The sequence below is a fragment of the Danio rerio genome, chromosome 17, assembly GCF_049306965.1.
Source record: "Danio rerio strain Tuebingen ecotype United States chromosome 17, GRCz12tu, whole genome shotgun sequence".
NCBI lineage: Eukaryota > Metazoa > Chordata > Actinopteri > Cypriniformes > Danionidae > Danio > Danio rerio.
The window spans coordinates 30,520,472-30,535,370 of record NC_133192.1 but is presented as its reverse complement, the minus strand read 5'-3'; the positions used below and the strand labels follow the sequence as shown (position 1 = coordinate 30,535,370).

Genomic DNA, 14,899 nt, shown 5'->3' with positions numbered 1-14,899 from the left:
ATGTATTGCCTTCCCTGTCTAACTCTTCACTGCCTCTCCAGCTCTAGCCAAGTATGAAGATTTTATCAGCTGCTGGTTCCATTGCCCCTGGCCTTTTCAGACCAGCACGGCTTAGTTTACGGAAATCTCTTTTGATACACACCAGTGTATCAGTGTGCAAGAGGAAAATGCTGTTCCAGCTACAAAGAAAAACACTCAGGATTCCAGATAATACATATCTTTGTGACAATCATTAAATCATTTTGGATTTTCTTTTTAATAAATGCATCATTCGTTGAGATTGACCTATTGATTCTTAAGAAGACATCTTTAACAGTCGTTAGCCGACATACGTCTAAGTTAAAGACTACAAACGGCTCCCCCATGGTGAAACTACTTCCTTTTTGACTATCCTACAAAAGCGTAGCTTCTCCTACCTGGTTTAACCTCAACAGGAACTTATCAATTCATCTCTCTCAGAACAGCTCAAGTGGGGGTAATCCTCCCATTGAACTGTTTCAACTTCTTTGCCCATAGACAAAGGATGGGTAAAGGGCTTGTTGGAAATGCCTTGTTTGGGTAGAGGATCTTCAAGAGGCTTAAGGCCAAACGCTTTGTAGATGCCATTTGTCTCTCTGCACGTCTGATAATCCTGACTTTTGTCAGGTCATTAGAGCTCATGAAGACCAAACTCAAGCTTTAGCCACTCTGACCCTCCTTATCCGCACTTCAGGTGCATCTTAAAGAGATAGTTCACCAAAAACTGAACATTCTGTCTTCATTTACTCAACCTTACCTCAATCACAAAGTTTCAACAATAACAACAATTTGGAAACAAGTTGTAACCATTGATTTTAGTATTTGTTATTCAGGTTACAGGTTTTGAACATTTTGTATTCAACCGAAAAAGGAAAATATAAGGTTTGGAGCTACTTGTGGGAGAGTAAATCTTTAACCCAAATATATTCAGGATGTGTCACTTTCTCTGGCTGTAATAGGAGCAGAGGCATGATAAACCTTGTAAGGTCAAGAAGCCTCCTTACATCACCAGGTTGCAATTACTCGACAATAAAAGCAATAACATCAGCTGTACGTCAACAGTATGATGTTCTCTTTAATTTCACAGCTAATTTAAAATAGCTCTTAGGCTGTGAGCAAATTAGCATTCATAGTGGTATTAATTTTCAACATACTTAGATTGTATCACCCTTATAGCAAATGCACTATAGAAATCAGAAGAAGCTCTCTGCATGCCAGCTGTGAGTTTTTTTTTTTTTAGGATATATTCCAGTATGTCATCCAGCCAAAGCATTTCAGAGTTAGAGCTGAGAGGCAATAAAGTAATTAAAGCACCAGGGGTTCAAACATTCAATATCATTTTCCAAAATGTGTTTAATTAAAATTAATCATTGGCTGCATTATATCGCTACCTGTGGTGAAAAGTGGTACAGTGGTTCTCACTGTAGTCAAGCGTTTCTTTGAAGGTTGGGATTGGAGCTAGCAACGATTTAAGACGTTGCCAAAGAGTCTGAATTACAGCAATCTATTGCAATCTCCTTCATTCCACGTTTTCCATTATGATGTGTCTTTTTAGAATCAAATAATTCCTCCCAGTGGGACAACATTAAATCCCCAGCCCTCATCAAATTCATCAAAATGTTTCCGCAGCGCAAATTGAAATTAAAAAATACTTTAAAAAGGGCTAATGGTTCCTTCTGGCATATTGTAAAAATGTTAAAGTCTTTGAATAATTAATTGAACCAGAGCTTGAAAACCTCTTCGGCTGATATCTTAATTTTTGTTTGCCCATTCACATTTTGAACCCCAGTTGTTAAAAAATGAACACGGATAATTCTCAAACAATGCCTTTTGAGTCTCTAAAACATACTTACTTTGTACTATATTGCTATATTTTTATACATTCTGAATAATATGCCAATATACACTTACTTTGCTTTACATTTAGTGTGCCAAAAAAAAAAAAAAAACTGAAGGAAAAACAGAAAGAAGGAATGGATAAAACATGCTTCTGAATCAATCTTACGCACAAATGGTAGTTATACTTATGAAATCAGTGCATTTGGGAAATATGTGCTAGATCCCAGGACACAAAATACAGCAGCAAGAGTTTCATTAGCTCAATACTAGTAAATGTGAAAAAGCTTTGCGGAAAACAGTCCAAAGATTCTAGACAGAACTTGCTTGATTAAATAATGAAATCCCCAGAAGGCTTCATTTGAATTTCACACAATACTATAATTAATACCATATAAGTTAAAGACTTGGAACTTTTCTGGCAAAAATGATAAATAAATAAAATAATAATAATAATACTATCACAGTGGCCTCTGATTGGGCTGGCCTTGCAATGCACAACACTAACCGATTCAAAGTGCTATTTCACTTTGCCACTGAGAATTTGACCTGCTAATTAGTAAGAAAAGTAAAGTATGACCACAACAAGCAAATTACTAAACACAGTCACGATCTGCGACATATACGGCATGAACGGCTCGGTAGTGCCAAACATATGGACACAAATCATGCGCTGGATTTCACTTAGATTCATAAGATGCTTAAAGCTATCAGTTCACATTTGTTGCATAAGAGATAAAACCATGTGTGATACTGTCGTTTACTCAGCTACATGAATAAACAAGCATTTATTTCCATGGTAACGGGTTTAAGTGCAACCTCTTGACCTGGTTCCCCCACTTCCTGACTGGCAGACTGACTGAGGAACTCAAGGGGGAGGCAGAGGCTCAGACTAGGCACAAACAGACACCTGACCTATTAACAGTTCATTAAGGAGATTTAAATGATTTTGCCACTTTTGCTACTGACCTCCTGGGACTGGGCTCAAAGTTGTTTCCTGCTTGTGGAGGTTGTAAGCATTGTGTGCTTCTGAGAAGCCCTGCCCATCCTAATGAGCTGCATTGTTTCCCTCCTGAGGAGGCCTGTGCTATGGGGCAGCTTAGGGCATTACAGACTGCTTTCTCAAGTGAGGAGACGACCTGTTTTTCATCTTTATGTCATCTTTCTATTAAAGGAATAAAAAGCAAAAGAAAGAAATGTGCTGCTAATGTACTCATCGTAATGCCATAATAAATACACAAGGCTATAGACAATGTATTGAGGTCTTAAAAAGGTAAAGAATTAGTATGTAAAACACCTCTATATTGCATTTAACTTTAGTTCTACTAAACAGTCATTAGGAAAAGTTATGCTTTGTGATTTTAATCCCAACCAAAATCTGCCAAGTTTGTGTGACATCATCAGATATCCTCTGTAACGTTTTCAAAGCTAATGATCTATTGTTTTTTGGGAATCGTCTGAGAAATCTAATCTCATGTCGATTCTGATGGATTAATCAATTAGCTGGATTTGGTTATTGATGATTTGACATGATCCAGGATCATTTCATTCTTCAAAACTCATCCGAGAGTTGTTGTTATAGCAACAGGTCTGGCAGCTCAAACGTGCTCGGAAGCAGGCTTATTTCAAATAAACTGGTTTAGATTGAGTCATTTCAAGCAAAGGCAATACTTAAAATACGTACCAAATGATATTTTCTTTCAGTAGAATATTTCTTGTATAAACTTGAGAAAATAGTAAAATGGTTTAAAAAAATGATATATATATATTAATTCATTTTCTTGTCGGCTTAGTCCCTTTATTAATCCGGGGTTGCCACAGCGGAATGAACCATCAACTTATCCAGCAAGTTTTTACGCAGCGGATGCCCTTCCAGCCGCAACCCATCTCTGGGAAACATTCACACACACATTCACACACACTCTTATACACTACGGACAATTTAGCCTACCCAATTCCCCTGTACCACATGTCTTTGGACTATGGGGGAAACCGGAGCACCCGGAGGAAACCCACGTGAAGGCAGGGAGTGCATGCAAACTCCACACAGAAACACCAACTGAGCCGAGGTTCGAACCAGCAACCTTCTTGCTGTGAGGCGACAGCACTACCTACTGCGCCACTGCCTCGCCCTACATATACATATACATACATATATATATATATATATAGATATATACATATACATACATATATATCTATATATATATATATATATATATATATATATATATCTATATATATATATATATATATATATATATATATATATATATCTATATATATATATATATATATATATATATATATATATATATATATATATATATATATATATATATATATATATATGTATATATACACACATACATATACATACACATATATATATATATATATATATATATATATATATATATATATATATATATATATATATATATATATATATATATATATATATATATAGCATTCATTAACATGGACTTTTTAGATACAGATGAGTACTATTTTCGGGGTCCCAGCTTTAGTACAATTTGTGCATAATAATAAACATGCACAATATTTGACTGTTGTTATTTTTTTTTTAAAGGAATAATAATTTATGCAGTCATGCACATGTTTTGACAGCTAATATGCCAGTGATTTGATGCTTTGCTAAAGTTGCCGTCACCTTTACTGATATCAAAATACTTTTTTGATGCAAAAATTAATTTAAACAGCCAGTTATTACTTATGCTGATTGAGAAACGTAAATAGGTATGCAGGGCTTAATTTTACTGATCCCCCTACTAACCCGCCCTCCTCCCCTGTCCTCTGTTCACTTTCACTTTGTTCCGCGACTCCTTAACGCTCTTCCCTGGCTCTTAACTTACGTCCGTGTCATCCTTCAGCTATTCAACAGACTGCTAGATTAAAAGATCCAGGATCTGTCAAATCATCTTAGATCATTTAAATAAGGTACAAAAAACAGAACCCTGGATGCAAATTAGGGCTGCACAATATACCATTTTAGTATCGACATCGCAATGTGTGAATCTGCAAGTCACATTACAGGATCTACAATGTAGTTGACCAGGTTCAACAGATTAGAACACATGAAAATTGTGGAGTCATTTTGAGTTTCACTATAATGAATTGAAAATGTATTAGTTGCTTTTGTTTTTAAGACCAGTGACTATGCATTTTAAGCAAGTTTAAAGCAACTAGGACACAGGGAATTATTTTGTAAAACTTTTGTAGCTTTAACAAAAATTTTTGGTTTCATTATTTATATAATGAAGACTATACAACTTTATTGTGCATTTGATTATTTCATTTCTGTACCTGAATACTGTTAGACTCCTTTATTTATATAATTGCTGTTCTTTATTTATCCATTCTGGTAATTAGTTTATTATATTTTCTGCAGATGCACGCCTTTACAAAATCCTTCTGATCAATATAAATGTATTAATTATTTTCAAATAGAGCTATTCTGTAGGCATGCACTGATATGGATTTTTGGGCCGATATCAATAACCGATAACTGTGAAGAGTTGGAGGCTGATAATCGATGTACTATAGCCGATAAAAATGTCAAAATGTTGTATTTTTATACAGTTAACTGATTTTTTTAAAAAACTTTATAAAAGTTTGAACTGATCTACTGAACTGAGCCGCCTACTCAAAGCAAAAAAGTAATAATTGCAATTGCAAGGTGATTATATAGATATATTCACGATTTCACATAAATCAGCATGCCAACAATAAATTGTTTCCTTTTTTTCACATAGCAAATTAACATGCAACTTGACAAAAAAAAGAGAATATGTTAAATAACAAAATGGGATTTATTTAACAAACAAGTAAAATAACTATATTTTACTAAAATAAACATATTTCACTAAAATAAATATACTTTGGGCGAGGCAGGCAGTTCTGTACAATTACGTAATCTATCGGCTTAAAGATAGCGGCCTAATTTTGACATTGGACCGATCCTTCTGTGTTTTGGTCTACCTGAACTACAGTAGCACGGGTGTTCCTACTGCTGCATTGGTGTGTGCAATTCATTATGGACGTTGATGTGTGTGCCTGAAAGTGAGTAAATAAAAAAACTATATGAAGAGTGAGTCCTTAAAAAAATTAACATGGTTTCACAACAAATAAAGTAAAAACTCACAGCAATCTGGAGGGGTGCTAATGACACTGTTTGTTTAAAACCAACTCCTCTGTAAACAAACAGCGTTAGTTGCTATGTGAACTTGTACCCATGCATACATCATCATATGTAATTACAAGAAGCTCGCATGACTGAATAAAAGGTAATTAATGATGTTGTAAATAATGTACAGTTTCTTGCATAGTGTTACTCTCAAAGAATCACCAAGAACTCAGTTTTAGTTAAAAATCTTCTTTAATTTTCTAGCAAGTCACCAAAAATTTAAGGGGATTTTATGCATGCTTTCTCTAAAGTTGTTTAATGTCAAAACACAACACATACTCCGATCTGATGCAGCCACCAAATAAGGATGTTCTACATAAAAGGATTAATTTAATCCATAACAAAAGACATTCCATTTCCATTTCTATTTTCTGTTGTAACAATACATTTCGAGCTCATTAGCATGAAATGAAGTATCTCATTAACAACTGTAAAGCGTACAGTCCTTAAATTTGTTTTGGTAATCAAGTAAATCCAAGTTACAGCTTGTATTCCTCACCCTTGTCCTCTATGTCCACTCACTCTCAATTAAGTGTATTTAGTTGCCTCACATTTGAGAGGAAAGCCTGCCTTGTTGCCAAATGAGACTGCGCACGTGTCCCGTTCTCTCTCAGCTCTGCAGTTAGTCATGGTTTACTCTCCAGTCTAGCACTTAAGAGATCATTAGCATGTGTAACTTCCACCGATGAGGACACCGCCAAACGCGCCTGGGTACATGATGCAACCGAGCGCCTCATGAATAAAACTGAAAGAGGCAATGAGCTTCCATTCACTCTTTCAAAACCACAAGGCCCTATAAGATGTCATGGAAAGCCAACGGCTGTGTAGATTTACCTACTGATTCGCAATAAAACAGCATAAGGAATGCCTGGTAAGGGTAATATAACGGATGAATTTCAACGAGAGTGTAACCGCCGAGCCGTAAAGCACCCAACCACCCCGGATAAGCAAGGGAGATCAAAGCAAATGAAAGTCCAATAATTCGAGCCTTCCCGAATGTATGAAGACGCGAGTGAATTTGTGTCTGGGGGCCTCAATCAAAGCAAAGACACACCACTGAGCATTCACTTGCCAAGCTGAATTCAGGTTGTTTCAGTCCTACAGAGTGCTGTTTTAAGCAATAAGCTTGTTGTCATTGTCATACTGAGCTCCAACACACAAAGATCATCCGGTAGAGGGGTAAAATCAATGATTTCCCCAATCTAAGAAGTGAATGCAGGAGAGTAGAAAAGGATCGCTGGCCGTTTGACCTTCTCTGTGTATTAAACAAACACCAGATGGTAGACATTCAGCGAGTCCATTATCTGAGGGCCTGGTGTGTTGTTCCTGCTGCTAAGTCCCACAGAGTCCCACTCCATGGCTGCCATTGAACTGCATGCATGGCAGCAGCTCTGTCTTAGACCATGAATACCTGAAGATCCATTCAAACCCATCTCGAGAACTAGGTTCTAATGGTAAGCTATGAAATTTACATCTCTCTTCACTCAAACGTGGAAAAAAAATTCAGTAATAGTCACTTTAACGTGACTTATAAAACTTTAGATGTGTGCTTAATAGCAAGCAATACTTTCCAAAAAAATGATTTATGTCATTCTGCCATTTACGCAGACACATACATCTGGTGAATGGTCTAAAACATCTTGGGAAAGTAGTCCTTATGGACCTCGCTGGGTACGTGATTCCATAAAATACCTGTAAATAACTATGATATGTCATTTCAAAGAAAATATGTAAGGACAGGAATGGAAGAGTCTGAAGAGGCTAAGCTGAATTGGGAAGAAAACATGCTGGGCCACCATTGTAATGGCCCAAATGTAGATGGAATGCCCAGAGTGGAAATGAGAATACAGGCCACAATGGTACAGCAGGGTGCTGATGTGTGTGCTGAAGCAGACGCTTGACGAGGAAGTCATAGCTGGAATCAGACACAGGAGTTCATTCACAAAGCACTTGTGAAAAGGGTGCAGACGTAAAGGCAAGCTATGCAGCCATATGAATGTCTGAGGCGCAGCTTGCTTTCGGATTCAAAGCTTATGCTCACAGTTGAGAAAAATATGCCTTGATGTTTTGTCTTGTAATAATATATCTACTTTTTAAAATGTCATATTTATGTTACACAGAAAATGGTTGATGCTAATTATGCGGCCATAGCCTATTTAGATATGTGGCAATACTGAAAAACAGTTGGGACTAAATTTAAAGTTGTCGGTTCAGGCCTATAGCCAGCCTATTAAAGGGAGTGGTTGTTTATCTTTTTTTTTTTTTTTCAAAAATTAGAAAATTTTGCAGTTATTCGCCTCAATTTCTATTAAATTATGAGGTCCAAATACTGCATTTTAGTGACTTTTTAAGCACTAAAACATTTGTTTGTTGGATGGTGATTATAACCACAAAAATATTTCCTACATTTTTGTTAATGTGCTTAACATATTATTTTACCACAAAGTGTTTATTTAGAAATGTGCGATTAAATTGTAAGTTATTACAATTTTATAAAAAATTTTTAAAACATATAGAACATATATTTAGAAGATATTAAATAAAATAATAAAATAAATAAAATAAATAAAAGAATAAAAAAAGATTGCAAAAGTTTTTTATTTAATTAAATAAAAAAATATAAAACAACATCATTAAAAATATTGGGACTCTATTAAAAATATTGGGACTCTAATAAAAACTATATTAAAAACATAGCCAGTAGGTAAATTACACTTTGGCCAGCTCATTTCCCCAGTAAGAATTTGTAAATTTGAATAATTATTATTTATATTTGTCTTAAAGCCATCTTCTATCAGTTATTTTCACAATGTATAATGGCATACTGTACAAAATAGGACAAATGAGCTTATATAGGGGGCAAATTCAGAACTTTGTTAGTGGGGGGTGGGTCTGTCAAACCACCCAAACCACCCAAACCCCCCTGGCTACAGGCCTATGGTTGTATTACATGGCATTTTTTAGACAAAAGACACAGTAAAAACTTAAAAAAAAAAAAATAACAATAATAACAACAAAAATAATTCCCCATCATTTATAACCTTTATGTAAATGAGCAATTCCAGCGTTATGAATATGACATTTGCAGAAAAAACTCAAGACATAATTTCACATGGAAAGTACGCATTAACATTACATTGAAACATCTGTTTATATTTTCCAGAACAACTGACCACAGAGTTAAGGGATCAGAAAAATATCAATCTGTAAACATGTTTAGTACTTCAAATGAGGAAAATAAATATGCGTTATGGATGTGACCAAAAAAGTCTGCGAGTTTACAGTTTACAACATATTTTGTAGAAATTCTGTAAATTAAACTGCACAGCCCAAAAAAAAAAAAAAAAAAAAAAAAACAATGCTAAATAAAAGGATAAAATATGTCTCTCTATAGAATAAAAATGATTGACTTTATTTTATTTGAGATTTTAGCATTTATGAGGAAAAAGTGTCGTTACTGATGTGACATTTCTGCGTTATGGATGTGACTGATGTGAAATTGCCACTTGCGTGACTTTGGTAAAACAAATACAAGCTTGAAAACATTGACAGAGACATTTTTGAGTATTTCTAAAGTACTGTAAAATACAAGCCTACATAAAAAAGGTAGAAACGGTTTCCATATTTTGGTGAAAATTTAATGTTTCTCATGGCAAGGTTGACATTTGCATGGAATTGCTCGAATCTAACGAGGAAGCGCTTTCTCCTACCTTTCACAGCCATGGAAGCTTCCTGAAAGTCGCAGTTGATTTTGTTGTTGACACTGGACTTCATATTCCCCTAAAAAGAAGCTGAGTCGAATGTAATAGTCTTGGGGGTCCACATTTCAACAAGTTGAGCTAAGTTGACGCCATTTCAGGACGACGATTAATCCTATCAAGAGACTGAATGACAAACGACCAACAGGTAAGCTTCAAAAATAGCGCGCACTAGAGTGTGTTGATATCATCGTCATCCTTAAAAAACACGTGCGGTTAATTAATCCGTATACCTATATTATTTTAAGTATTTTAGACATGGTAGAGACCGGGTCCAGATTTAAATTTTTGAGTTATGAAGAGCTTTTACCTCGAGTTGATCATGTAGGCCTAACGTTAAACAGGAAGTAAAACGCTGCACGAGACGAAACTTAACAGCTTTTGCTTCAGTCAGTGTTGACAAGCCATGTCATAAAGTGGCGCTAATGTTAAGAAAGTACAAACCCCAATAATGACGAGACAAACGTTCGCTATAAACTTAAACAATACAGAAAGAAAGATTAATTCCTCAATCATATTTTTGTCAATTGATTAATTTGGTTCCCCTGCAAGAAATAATTTTTGATTGTGATTATTAATTAGTTGTAAAAATCATTATAGTCTAATAACGGTAACTTAGTTATTATTGATTCAGTGACGACTTGTGACATGCTCCCTATATGGTACTTTTTTAATATTTGCTCTGAAATTACATGTAGCTAAATATGACTTCAAAACAGCACTATTTATTTGACTGAACAATGTTGAACTGTGATAGTCATTGAATTCTAATATGATTTCTGATATTAATTTATATTATTAAGAAGAAAGTACAAATGTGTGAATATAAACTTTACCTCACTTTAGTCATAGGCTGCTAAACCAATTCAATTACGAATAAAATAATAATAATTTAATAATAATAATGCAATAATAATAATATTACTTTATCAAAATCTCAGTAGTAAGTGTCAATATAGGGTCATGGGATATTAAACAGTTTTTGTCATGCTAGAGATCAATTGCTGTAGATTGACTTTACTCACCCTCACCTTTTTTTTCTTTTTTTTCTTTTCTAAAGGATTTTTTGCTGAAACCAAGAATATATACTGCATGATGGACAAACAGGAAGGTAAGTTAAAATTAAAAAGCAGAAAAGTATGCTTTCTGTTGCAAAACCTTACAATTACAAAGTCACATTTAACATTAAATAATATATAGAAATCATTAACTAATGTGCTTGCGTCCGACTCAGATTACTGTTGCCAACTATCTATTGCAGTTCAAAAGATATATGAACAAAACTCCTGAGCCCAATCAGAATTTCTTCAACTAACTTTCTACATAGAACCAAAATTATGCTTTTAACCAGATAACTTGGGGTATATTTTAAGAAGCCTACCTCATTTCCACATTGAATCGGAGCTTTATTTTTAATGTAAATTTGTTCTGATGCACTGAATACATAGTGATTATTGATTCAGTGTTGAAATTTGATTGACCTACAACCAAAAATAGACACTGAATCGACATCTGTTTGTTATCTGGGTTACAACAGATATCTGATTTTAAAAAATGCAAGTCAATAGCTACTGGCACTTTGATAGTAAAAAAACAAAAACAAAGACAAAATAAAAAGAATATTTGTACAGTGATGATTAGGCATGGTATAAGATTCTGGCTGTATGATAACCTTGGATAAAAAAATCACGGTTTGACGGTATTGTGAATACAGCTCTAAAATATGCTCTTTTTAAATGTCTGAGTAAAAAAACTAAAACCTTTTCTCCCTATTGAACACAATATATTTAATTTTGAGAAACAATCATAATATTTTGGAACAGTAAACTGTCAGGCTGAATAATTCAAATGAATCATTGACTTTTGCAGTCTTCATTAGTTTCAAAAACATTGATTTCATTACAATTTAATACAATATCTTTGGATATCTTTACTACTGGAGACACTGTTTTCCTAAAAAACGAAACAAAAAAGTAAATAAAAAAACATACATATACCTTAGGAAGGGTAACGCAGAAAATTTTCGCGGTTTTAAAACCTTGACTTTTCCAAACCGCAGTATACCTTGCAAACGGTTGTCATCCCGTGCCTGCTGATGATCAGTTTGTGCATAGGAAACGACTTTATCTACAACATTATCCACTTATCCGTTAAGTCGTGACATATGGAATACTGTTTTTGGGTTCAAGCCGCTACTCGGTTGAATTGAGAAAATATTTGTTTATGAGCCCTTTTTAGTAATTCATTCTTTCATTCATTTTCTTTTCGGCTTAGTCCCTTTATTAATCAAGGGACGCCACAGCAGAATGAACTGCCAACTTATCATCACATGTTTTACGCAGCGGATGCCCTTCCAGCTGCTACCCGTCTCCGGGAAACATCCATACACTTTCATTCACACTCAAACACTACGGACAATTTAGCCTACCCAATTCACCTGTGCTGCATATCTTTGGCCTGTGAGGGAAACCGGAGCACCCGGAGGAAACCCATGGGAACTCAGGGAGAACATGCAAACTCCACACAGAAACGCCAACTGATCCAGCCGAGGCTCGAACCAGCGACCTTCTTGCTGTGAGGCGACAGCAATACATACTGCGCCACCCCTTTTTTAGTAATCTTATTTGGTGTACACAACAATATCTGGACTTGCTGCATTACAGACATCAATATTTAAACAATTTATAAAAAAACGAATCACTTTTTGGCCATCTGATATTAGGCATGGTTATATATATTATGATTATGATCATGAAAGTATTACATTGCTTTGTCAACTTTTATTATTACCATTTGTTGAGCCTTCCAATACAGTTTGATAGAGCGATTGAATCCGGAAGCTGCTTTGCATGAAGTTAGACTTAACACATGGATTACTTTTAAAATAATGTGTTTATTATTCATCAAAATAGCAATTGTTCTTTTCCTGGATAATGGATTTTTATTTTTAAAATATTATGTGAGGTTTATATTGAGACCAATCATTTTAATTTATAAAACATTAATGAGTCATCAGGTGCCATGGGTGTTCATTTGTTTTGTTTTGTTTCTCTTAAAGTGTCATATCAGTTAACTTTAAATTTGTGAATCACCACAGACACAGTTTCAAAAACTTCTTAAATGTTTTACTGACATCTAATAAGATACATCTAGAAGGATAAGCATATTAACAGCAGATTTTAATTTTGGGTGAACTATCCTTTTACATTTGGTGTAAATTGTCACAGTAGATTTGCTAAACTCTCGCTGGCATTAAACCAAAAAAAATTGTTCCCATGCCATCATGCTGGGGAATAACAAGAATAACTAGTCAAAGTCTAGAAAACATTTCATTTGTCATTTGAAGAAGTTCTTCCCTTTTTAGTAAATGTGCACTGACCCCTCCAGGTGGCTTCGGGTGTTTGTTGCTTTTTGATTATAATGCAGGAATGCTGGACATTTGAAATGACATAGTGGTAATTACAGCCATCTAATTACACAGTGGCTGATGCCTGCCTTCAAGAGGTTAGTGCAGAGAGTCCACTGACCCGTCAACTGTTTGCAATTGCAGCCCGAACCAAAGCTGCCTTCGGGAATCTGCTCAACTCCAGCACCTAAAAGAATGATATAATATTATATACAGTAGCTATATGTCGCTGACAGCTGAGACAACTCTATAGACCACATTTATTCCAAACATAAAGTGTAATGCAGCTGGCTTCAGCAGAAAACTATGTGTTGTCTAAGTGACGCACATCTGAGAATTTGTTTAACCAAAAATACTGAGGTTCCATTTGACAGGTTTTAACTGTGAAATTTCAATGCATGGAGAAAACAAGCCTTGACGTGTCTACACAAGTGTAACAATAAGTAGCAATGCTAACACTTATTTGGATTGGCTGGCGGTGCTGGATAATTCTGCCTGTGGTTTTTAACATGACATGGTTTCATTACTAAGCTTATTTAAACATTTCAACTGCTCAGTTAATGGATGCACATACTTTATAATACAATTTCACATCAGAAAAAAATATAAATATATGTTTGATCTTATGATGTTCTAATCTAAATATGACTTCAGTGTAATTGACAAATTATATAATGTAAAATATCTTTTATAAAATCTGTTTAATCTATTTCATTCATTCTAGAGGAGAGATTTGCCTCAACAATTAGGCAGACATTCACACTGTCTGACTATGAGAGGGAAAAAAATCCTCTCCATGTCTCTCAGGTTTCTCCGTTTGGGGTTTGTCCATCAACAGTGGCCAATTAAACTGTGCCTGACCAGTCTCTATTAAAACAGAAAGTGTTTACATCAGTTTGGCCAGTGTTTGCACTTGAAGATACTGAGAACCAAACATAACAGCAACATAGATAGCCTCTATTATGTCCACAAGGCCAGATCGAGTCCAAAATGTGGAACATTCTGCAATGTAACGGCTGTGAATACCACAGCAAGCATTTTTGTGTTGATGAGTTAACAGCATTTCAGCTTTATTAGGTTGGAGATTTCACTTTTTTTTCCTCAGTAACACTCAGATGGATTTTTTTGTGGTCGTATTAGTACTATCCTATTTATCATTCTTGAAATAAAAAAATGAATCTGTTGGCAACTACCACAGCAAATGTTTTTTTGTGTCGTTTCAATGAAGAAAAGCAGCACCTGTGGGATGTACATTTTTCTATTAATTACACATAACATTCGAACACATTGACATCACTGAGGTCTACAAGCTTGGTGGGTGGCCAATATGAGAAATCATGGTCCTAAACTTCTCTGGTTATGGTTTCCTCCTCGGTAGTTGTGTGCATATATAATTGAGACCATTGAAGTACATTGCAGGTCCATCTGCTTGGCAGAGAAGTGAATACTAAACCATCTGGGCCTCTACATGCGCCAGAAAAGGGATATGGATAGGTATTGTCTGAGATGGAGCACCTCAGGGGGTGCGTTATTCCACGAGGAACACACACACACATTCACAAAGATCCATACTGTTCCTTAAAGATAGTAATACTAGCATGCGAAATCTGCTGTTACTGAACTCCAGATGGAGTGAAATAATTCCGAGTCCCATCACCTCGAGTGATTAGTAAA

General features: G+C 35.2%; 2 long non-coding RNA genes across 11 annotated transcripts in view; one reads left to right on the top strand and one right to left on the bottom strand.

The window, feature by feature from the left end:
- LOC141378586 (uncharacterized) overlaps positions 1-10,153 on the bottom strand; it is a 56,344-nt gene extending 46,191 nt beyond the window's left edge. For all 4 annotated transcript variants that reach the window (XR_012393450.1, XR_012393451.1, XR_012393449.1 and 1 more), the window contains exon 1: positions 9,772-10,153. This is a non-coding gene — a long non-coding RNA (uncharacterized lncRNA). The remainder of the gene's footprint in view (positions 1-9,771) is intronic.
- The window catches only part of si:dkey-28g23.3, a 199,214-nt gene continuing 193,838 nt past the window's right edge, over positions 9,524-14,899 (top strand). For 5 of the 7 annotated variants that reach the window (XR_012393446.1, XR_011007015.2, XR_012393442.1 and 2 more), the window contains exons 1-2: positions 9,770-9,967; positions 10,880-10,930. This is a non-coding gene — a long non-coding RNA (si:dkey-28g23.3). Of the gene's footprint in view, positions 9,668-9,769; positions 9,968-10,879; positions 10,931-14,899 lie in introns of those variants that run through there. The other 2 variants (XR_012393443.1, XR_012393447.1) reach the window with 1 other exon arrangement.